This window comes from Mercenaria mercenaria, chromosome 4 (genome assembly GCF_021730395.1).
Source record: "Mercenaria mercenaria strain notata chromosome 4, MADL_Memer_1, whole genome shotgun sequence".
NCBI classification, from domain to species: Eukaryota; Metazoa; Mollusca; class Bivalvia; order Venerida; family Veneridae; genus Mercenaria; species Mercenaria mercenaria.
The window spans coordinates 27,197,145-27,206,318 of NC_069364.1; positions in this window are offsets into that span (position 1 = coordinate 27,197,145).

The window sequence follows — 9,174 nt, forward strand, 5'->3', positions numbered from 1 at the left end:
AAACCCAAAATTACCAAAGGTAAAGGGGCCCCCCCCCTGAAAGGGACAAAAAAACATTTTAAATTTTTAAAACCCCGGTCGATTAAAATTTTTTTTTAAATAAAAAAGATGCAACTAAATTTTAAAAACGAACCAGGTTAATATTTTTTTAAAAAATTTTACCCCAAATCGGTTCAAAGAAAAAGGGCACCCGTACAAAAAATTTTAAACCAAATTAGTAAAAACTTTAAAAAATTTTCCCCTAAAGGGGGAAACCCGGCCAACCGGAAAACGGCTGTAAAAAAATTTAATCCCCCTTTTTTAAAAGATTTTTTTGGGAAAAGGGCCCAAAAAAAAACCCGAAAAAAAACGTTAAAATTTTAAAAATTTTTCAGGTATCATTTTTGGGAAAGGACAAAAGAAAAAAAAATTAAATGGGTTTAAAAACCCTACTTAAAATTTCTAAATTTTTAATTTGTTTACTAAAACCCCCCTACGTAAAACAAAAGGAATAAACCCCCAAAAAAATTTTTTTAAATCAGGTTTTTTTAATTAAAACCGGTTTTTCCCCCAAATTAACCTACCCCCCAAAGTCCAAAAGGGAGGTGCCCCTAAAAGTGAAAATAAAAAGAAATACTTAAGGAAAACCCAAAAAAAAAAAACCCCCTTAAAAAATTTTTAATGTTTCAATTAGCCTCATCGAAAAAAAGGTTTGGAAAGGGACAAAAATAACAGCGAAATATATTTTTAAAACGAACCTGGTAATTTTTAATTTATTTTTTTTCCCCCAAACAGCCCCAGGGGAAAAAAGAGAACCCATATCAAATATATTTAAAGACGAAAAAAGCCCTTTAAAGGAATTTTAAAAAATTGTACCGCCCCTGCCCTCCAGTAAACCCAAATCGGCTTGGAAAAAGTGACAAAACTTTCAAAAAACTTCAAGGAAAAGGGGAAAAACCGAAAAAAAGGGCCCAAAAACATGCTTTGTAAAGGAAATTTTACGGCATTATCATTTTAAAAGGTAAAAAAAAAACAATTTAAAAATTTTCAACCCCCAAAAAACGGTTCAAAGTTCAAAATTTTAAATTTTTTCCCAACATTTCAGTAACTAAAGGTTTGGAAGCCAAAAAAATTTTTCAAATCACGAAAAAAAGTTTGTAAATTAATTTTTCTAAAAAGATCCCGCCCCCTGAAAGTGCCCAAGATGCCCCCAAAAATGTAGATCACAATACCATTTCAAGATTATCTTCAAGGTAGAGACGGGCAAAACACAGAAGTCACAGCAGCCGGACATTCATACATTGCTTTGTAATGCGATTTCTTTATTAGCTTGGTCGGTCGTATAGGAAGAGTTTGTGAAAAAGGTGGACATAAAGATGACAACAAAGCGTAATATAGCTTTCTAACGAACCCTACGGTTACATATGCCTGTAATTATTAATTTGTTACTCAAAGTCTAGCCCTCATCTGTGAAAGCTGAAAGAGATGGAACAGCCAGTTATATATATATTTTCAAATGCCGCGTTATAGTAACATGAGCTCTGGTAAATCAGAATTTTCTCCAAATTGATACCGTCACCTTTTGCCCTAACCATGTGAACCGATCGGCCAGTGGGACCCCTCAAAATGTTGATCACCACCATACTATTTCAAAGATATATCTTCAATGGTCGAGACGGCGGAAAAACAAGAAGTCACAGCAGCCGGAATTTAAACATGCTTGTAATGCGATTTTCTTATTAGCTGGTCGGGTGTATACGGATGCGTTTGTGGAACCAGGTGGGAATGGTGGACAAAGATGAACAAGCTAATATAGGGTCTTTCAAAGCAACCTACGGAAGACATTTGCTCTGTAAATATTAATTTGTTACTCCAAAGGTCATGCCCTCATCTGGGAAAGCTGAAAGAGATGGAACAGCCAGTTTCATATATCTATTTTCAAATGCAGCCGTATAGTTAACATTAGCTCTGAAAATTCTGGGATTTTTCTCCAAATTTGATACCGTCACCTGCCCTAACCAGTGAACCGTAAAATCGGGCAGTTTGACCCTCAAATGTAGGATCACACCAGACATTTCAAAGATATATCTTCAATGGTAGAGAAACGGGCAAACACAGAAGTCACAGCAGCCGGACATTAAAACATGCTTGTAAAGCGATTTCTATCTTAAGCTGCGTCGAGGTCGGTATACGGATGCGTTCTTGTGGAAAGTGAACAAAAGCTGAACAAGCGTAATATAGCTTTCAAACGCAACCTTCGGTTAATATGCGCTGTTAAATATTAATTTGTTACTCAATGTATGCCCTCATCTGTGAAAGCTGTGAAAGGATGGAACAGCCAGTTTCTTAATATTTTTCAATTGACGTATAGGAACTTTCAGCTCTGTAAATCTTGGAATTTTCTCCAAATGATCCGTCACTGCCCTAACCAGTGAATCCCATTCGGCAGTGTGACCCTCAAAATGTAGATCACACCTTTCATTTCAAAGATATATCTCACTGGTAGAGACGGGCAAACACAGAAGGCATCACAGCAGCCGGACATTAATAACTTGCTTGTAATGCGATTTTCTATATTAGCTGCGTTCGGTCGTTATACGGATTGCGTCTTGTGAAAGTGACAAAAGATGAACAAGCGTAATATTGCTTTCAAAACGCAACCTACGGTTACTTATGCTCTGTAAATAATAATTTGTTACTCAAAGTCATGACCCTCATCTGTGAAAGCTGAAAGATATGGAACAGCCAGTATCATATATATATTTTCAAATGCAGCGTCGTTTAGTAACATTAGCTCTGATAAATCTGGAATTTTCTCCAAAATTGATACGTCACCCTGCCCTAACCAGTGAACCGAATCGGCAGTGTGGACCCCTCTAAAATGTAGATCCACACCCATACATTCAAAGATCTATTTTTTCCATGGCCTAGAGACGGGCCAACACAGAAGTAACAGCAGCCGACATTAAAACATGCTTGTAATTGCGATTTCTATATTAGCTGCGTCGTGTGTATACGGGAATGCGTATTGTGGAAAGGTGACAAAGATGACAGCGTTATAGAGCTTTTCAAACGCAACTTACGGTTACATCTGCTCTGTAAATATTAATTTGTTACTCCAAAGTCATGACCTCATCTGTGAAAGCTGAAAGAGATGGAACAGCAGTATCATATATATATTTTCAATTGCATCGTTTAGTAACATTAGCTCTGTAATCTGGAATTTTTCGCCAAAATTGGATACCGTCACCCTGCCCTAACCAGTGACGAATCGCAGTGTCTTGTGACCACTCAAAACTGTAGATACACCGTACATTTCAGATATATTCTTCCATGGTTAGAGACGGGCAAAACACAGAAGTCACAGGCAGCAGGCATTAAAAACATGCTTGTAATTGCGATTTCTATATTAGCTGCGTTCGAGTGTTCTACGGAATGGTCTTGTGGAAAGGTGGACAAAAGATGAACAAGCGTAATATAGCTTTCAAACGCAACCTACGGTTACATATGCTCTGTAAATTAAAATAATAAATTTTGTGAAAATTAAACCTCTTCTTAATTCTTCCTTCTTTTCAAACTTCTTATCTCTTAGTAGATCTATATATAACTTCTTATTAACTTAAAGGCAATTAATGGTAAGCATTGGGTGTCAAATTTCAAATCATAGGTGTTAAAAGTCAGAACTCAGAACTTCTAACCAAATTTATACATACATATGTCTATAAAAAATCGTCGGTGACGGCATTTGAGTAAAAAGTGGTTTTACACCAAGTATGTGTTTCTTAAAGTCGGGGACAGGAGAACGCATTCATAAGGAATTGATAAAACAAAAGTGTATTCAGAATGTTACTACAGATGGGTGGGGTACTCGATTACATCAACATTTGCTCGAAATTCATAAACAGTCACAGCAATTACTTATAAAATGCTTCTTACTCACATTTCACTGTGAGTAAATCAATTATTTACTAATTTCGTGTTCCTATGCTACAAAAACACAACAACAACAGGTTTTAGGTAACAGGCATTAGTATTTGGCAGCATTTCAATCGACATGTTTTGGGCAGCAAAAATATATAATATATTATATAAAGCGGTACATAAAGCTACTTCTTAGATATTAAGTAGCGAAGTGTCTTTAACACATCAGCACTTGAATTTATTTTTACGTACATAACTCCATGTAACCGAATAAGAATTGTTCACATTTTCCATAAAGGTTATGAATGTTCTGCGTCATTATATAGATCCTGCGGGCGGCAAATGTTCTAATAGTAACTGCTTCTCAAACTACTTATTACGTAAAATTCCATTCAAGTTTATTGTTATTTGTTCTGTAGGAGATATAAATAGTAGGAACATGACCAATGCGATGTGTCTGACATCAGTATCTGAAAAAGACTAACTACATATGTTAAATATAATGTCAAAATTAAGCAAAGACACAATATCAAAACGTATGCAGCAGTTCTTTGCAACTGAAAAAGAAACAAACTTCATCATTACTGAAGAGACTGTAGACTTGCTTGATGCTGAAAGAGGGAGGGTGGCAGGGTTAGTATGCAACAAAAACAACTTCGGTGTGTAACTGCCAAATACCTAGCCTCGAGTGATTGACAAAGGCGAAATCCCCAATAAATAACGCTATAGAAAATCGCTCAATCGAAACAAAGAAGCGCGAAACTATCAAACCTTGAAAAACATAGACTAGCTTAAAACCCAAAATAGACTAGCAACCACATACTAGTAACAGCGAAAAACTAAATAATTTTATTTACTCACATTTCACTGTGAGTAAATCAATTATTTACTAATTTCGTGTTCCTATACTACAAAAACAACAACAACAACAGGTTTTAGGTAACAGGCATTAGTATTTGGCAGCATTTCAATCGAGCAAACAAAGAGGTAAATGATTTTAATCTAAATATAAACGACTTACTTTATAAGAAGTTACTAAGTTTTTTTATAAGTAATTTATAAGATGATGAAAAAATAAAAACATGCTAATCGACCGACCAATTTAATCGTTACAAGAGGAAAGCTACTTTACTGATAAATATTTTTTCTTTTAAATTATGGAAAAAAATGATACTTATTGAGTACGTATGTTCTACATTCTCCGCATGGTAGATATGGAAAACGATCTATGCAAAAGATGGAATTTCAGACAACCCCTCATAAAACGAAATGAGACTGAAGATGTGTCATCTAAACCTGTAACAAATGAACACATTTAATCACAAATGAAGCATTCCCTGTTCATTTAACAGTCAACTCGATACTAAGAGACGCCCAGAAATCAATCAACGGTTAATGTCAAAGGAAGGCAAATAACACAGATCTGTCAAAGGTCAACGCCATAAACGACACGAACACCGCTCAAAACCGATATCACAGACACGATTTCAATTCAATAGACGGCGAACGCAAAAGGCAACGCAACTATAATTAACTCAAGTTTCATCGACAAAAGCGACGCTCCCATAATTCAATGATCAACACCATAAACTGCACGATCGCAGTTTAGTCGGTAGTCAACGCCATAAGCGGCACGATCATATTGCAATCGACAGTTACACTACAAACGGCAAGACCACAGTTTAATAAACAGTCAACCTCACAATCACAGTTCAATCAACGGTCAACTCCACAGACTGCACGATCACAGTTAATCGACGGTCAACGCCACAAAAAGCACGACCACAGTTCAGTCAACGTTCTACACCACGAACTGTAGGACCACAGTCCAATCGGGTCAACGTCATTAACAGCGTGACCACAGTATGCCATAGAGGACAGGACCTCAGTTCAATAAAAGGTCAATGCCATAAACAGCACGACCACAGTTTTATCAACGGCCAACGCCACAAAAACGGTACAGCCACAGTTCAATCAACGGTCGACGCCGCAAACTGCACGGCCACATTCAATCAACGGTCGACGCCGCAAAAGACACGGCCACAGTTCAATCAACGGTCGACGCCACAAAAGGCACGACCACAGAGCAATCAACGGTCAACGCCATAAACGGCACGACCACAGTTCGATCAACGGCCAACGCTACAAAACGGCACAGCCACAATTTTATTGATAGTCAGCGCTATAAATGACACGATCACAGTACAGCCCATGATCAACATATAAATCTAAACACTATCTTTGTTTGTTGAGTCCATCTTCGCATACTCCTTATAAGGTAGAGATACATCTTTAATAAGTAATGATCGATCTTGGAAATTCCTCACAATACACGGTAAATCACAAATCGATCCATCATTGTCCAACACTTGTCCTGCCATGTGAATCATCTTTAAACTGTATTAATTCCCCGTTGAAATAAATCCAAAGGTACTGATTTGTGTATTGAAATTGAAAAGAGGCTGAATACTTTTAAATCTCACTGAAACAATCATTTTTCTGTGCTATATTAAAGAACACTGCAAACCTAGACTAAAAAAATACAAAATTAGTCAATTGATCATTTATTAATCACAAATATATGTACTTGAATATGACATGCTACTTTATGGGCATACAATTAAAAAGTTAATTGTGCGACAAAAATAAATGCTTATAAAGCATTTCTAAAATGAATCACAATTCAAAGTACACATATGTGTAAGAACGAATATTTCACAAATACTGACTGTACTAAGTTCATAAAGAATTACACACAAATCTTCTGTGCACAACAGAGTTCTGTTCACTTATAACCACCGATCATAACTGTTCACTGTCTACGAAATTAAAACGTAGAATATCACTGAAACAAGTTCAAAGATTTAAATTTAAGGTTACTGAAAGTCTATCCTGCAATGAGTCTTTAATATAACCGTCTTTTGCGGTTTCAGATCGCCATCTACCATGTCATTTCCAAAGACGGTCTTTTGTTCCGGAATTTGCACTAAAAGTTGCGCCAACAGAACGAAATGATTGAAGTCCGAATAACTTATGATCTAACCCAAGCTGATTTAGTTTTTCAATAAATAATTCTCTGACTCTAGAATAAGATAATGGCTTATTAGCTTTACGTAATACAAACTGTTTAGTACTACTACAAAACTGAACTTCTCTGAAAAGATACTGACCAGAGCCCTTAATTAAACAAGCTGCACAAAAGTATCTATCCAATAAAGTTACAGGACACGTGATATTTCCTGTCCGTGCCAAAACTACATGCTGACCATCTCTGCATATATCTGTCTTTGATTTTTTCAATTTTGATAGAACAATAATTATCAAAAATTGAATGTTACATGCTTTTAAATTTAAAGCTTCACTGATTCTAAGAAAACCAGCAAATGAAATGACAAAAAGTGTAATAAGCCTCAAATCTGCCAGCGTGCAATTTTCAGAAGCGAATTTATTTACTAAAGTCGATAAAATTTCGACAGTTATAGGTTTTTTTTTGATGAGAGGTTTAGAAAATTTCCTCAAGCAGCCTTCTAAACAAAGTTTAAGCCATTCATCAGAAGGATTAGAAATTTCGCCATTAAGTAAATGTGCCCATTTTAATGCGTAGAAAATTGAGTTCAATTTAGATTTGCTGCAAGAAGTTTTTGTATTTTGCATAACAGATACTAAATATAAAGCTACCGTGACCGTGAAGCCGGAAGGGATGAAAATTTACATTTTTTGCACCATGATACGAATTTACTAAGCAGTTCTTATACTGACATACGGTAGACTTTCCTTGCTCGATAAAACAGCTTCTATCACTTCTGAAAACATCCAAGAGGGCAGAGCCGGATTACTACATTTATCCATAACATCATCCCATCTGTTGGATTTAAAAAGTCCTGTTAAAGAAATAAATACAGATAACACAATGCAGCTAATATTTTCACTAAGTAAACATAATACATGTATATAATACAATGGCTAACATTCTCAGCCATAACGCAGTTATCTCCCTTATATGTCACACTCTATCCTGAAACTAATACTTTGCTGGAAATTTTTCAGAACCAAAAATAGTGTTTTTGAATTTACCTTGAATGTAAATATCAGAACTATTTCTAAAGCTAAAGTATCTTTAATAAAATCTTTATTTATTGAATTCGGGCCAAACAATAGAGGGAAAAACGGACTAGATGGCCAGTACGGAGCTATCAACGTTCCTTTTGCTCTGCAGAATACTAATGATTGATAACTTTGGGTATGTAAACTACTGGAGGTACCAACCAATTATTTTCATTTTGCCAGTTAAAAGAAAAGGCATCAACATTTTCTGAAGAAGGGGTCCAGTACAAGGAATTGAACCCTTTGGTAGTTTGGTATTGTAATCATTTGCGAAACGATCTATAGTGTGTGGGCCAAACATTTGATCAACAAACTGAAAAAAATGTATCTGAAACACCATAATCACATAATCAACCATTTGCTAAGACTATCAGCAACTGTGTTTTCATTTCTTCTAGTCCACTGTAACTCAAGTGATATGCTATGTGAAGTGCATAAAGAATGAATGCCGACAGCTATGTCGTGTAAGTCGAGCTTCATACTACCCTTCTCAAAAATATGTAGACAATTCTGATTATCTGTAAACCAGACCACAGATTTTCCTTTTAACTTATCAATTAAACTTCGCAAGGAATACTTAATAGCCAGCAAACTCTCTCGCTGTAGAACTCTGCATTTTTTTCATCTTCTGACCAAAATTTTTGGGCAACTGTCTGATTACATTCGACAATGTAAGCTGCACCAGCTGAGCTAGATGCGTCCGAGTACACTAGTACTGAAGGTAGAGGTTCAACAAATAATTTCCAGCAAACGGTGATTTTAGCTGACGTTGCCAAAAAAGAATCGCCTGAACAACATTGTTTTCTATGACCATTTTCCTGTCCCAAGAAACCCTATTTTCAATGAACCTGTAAAACACTTTAGTCTCAAAAAGAGCGCTACTACCTAACACAGGAGCCATGGAAATGATTTTCCCAGACAGCCTCGCTAACTTTCTAGCTGTAGAGCAAGGTAGGTTAGAAATTGTATTATGAATACACTCTAACGTATTTTTAATTCTTCTGTCTGGTATCTTCAGAAAACCTTTTTTAAATCCCAGACTACCCATTCTAATACTTGGACGGGTATGAAGACAGACTTTTCAATGTTTATAACAAAACCAGCTTTATACAAAGTTTGTTTAACAAACAAAGCGTCTTTTTGTGCCAGATCGAAGTTTTGTTTTACCCC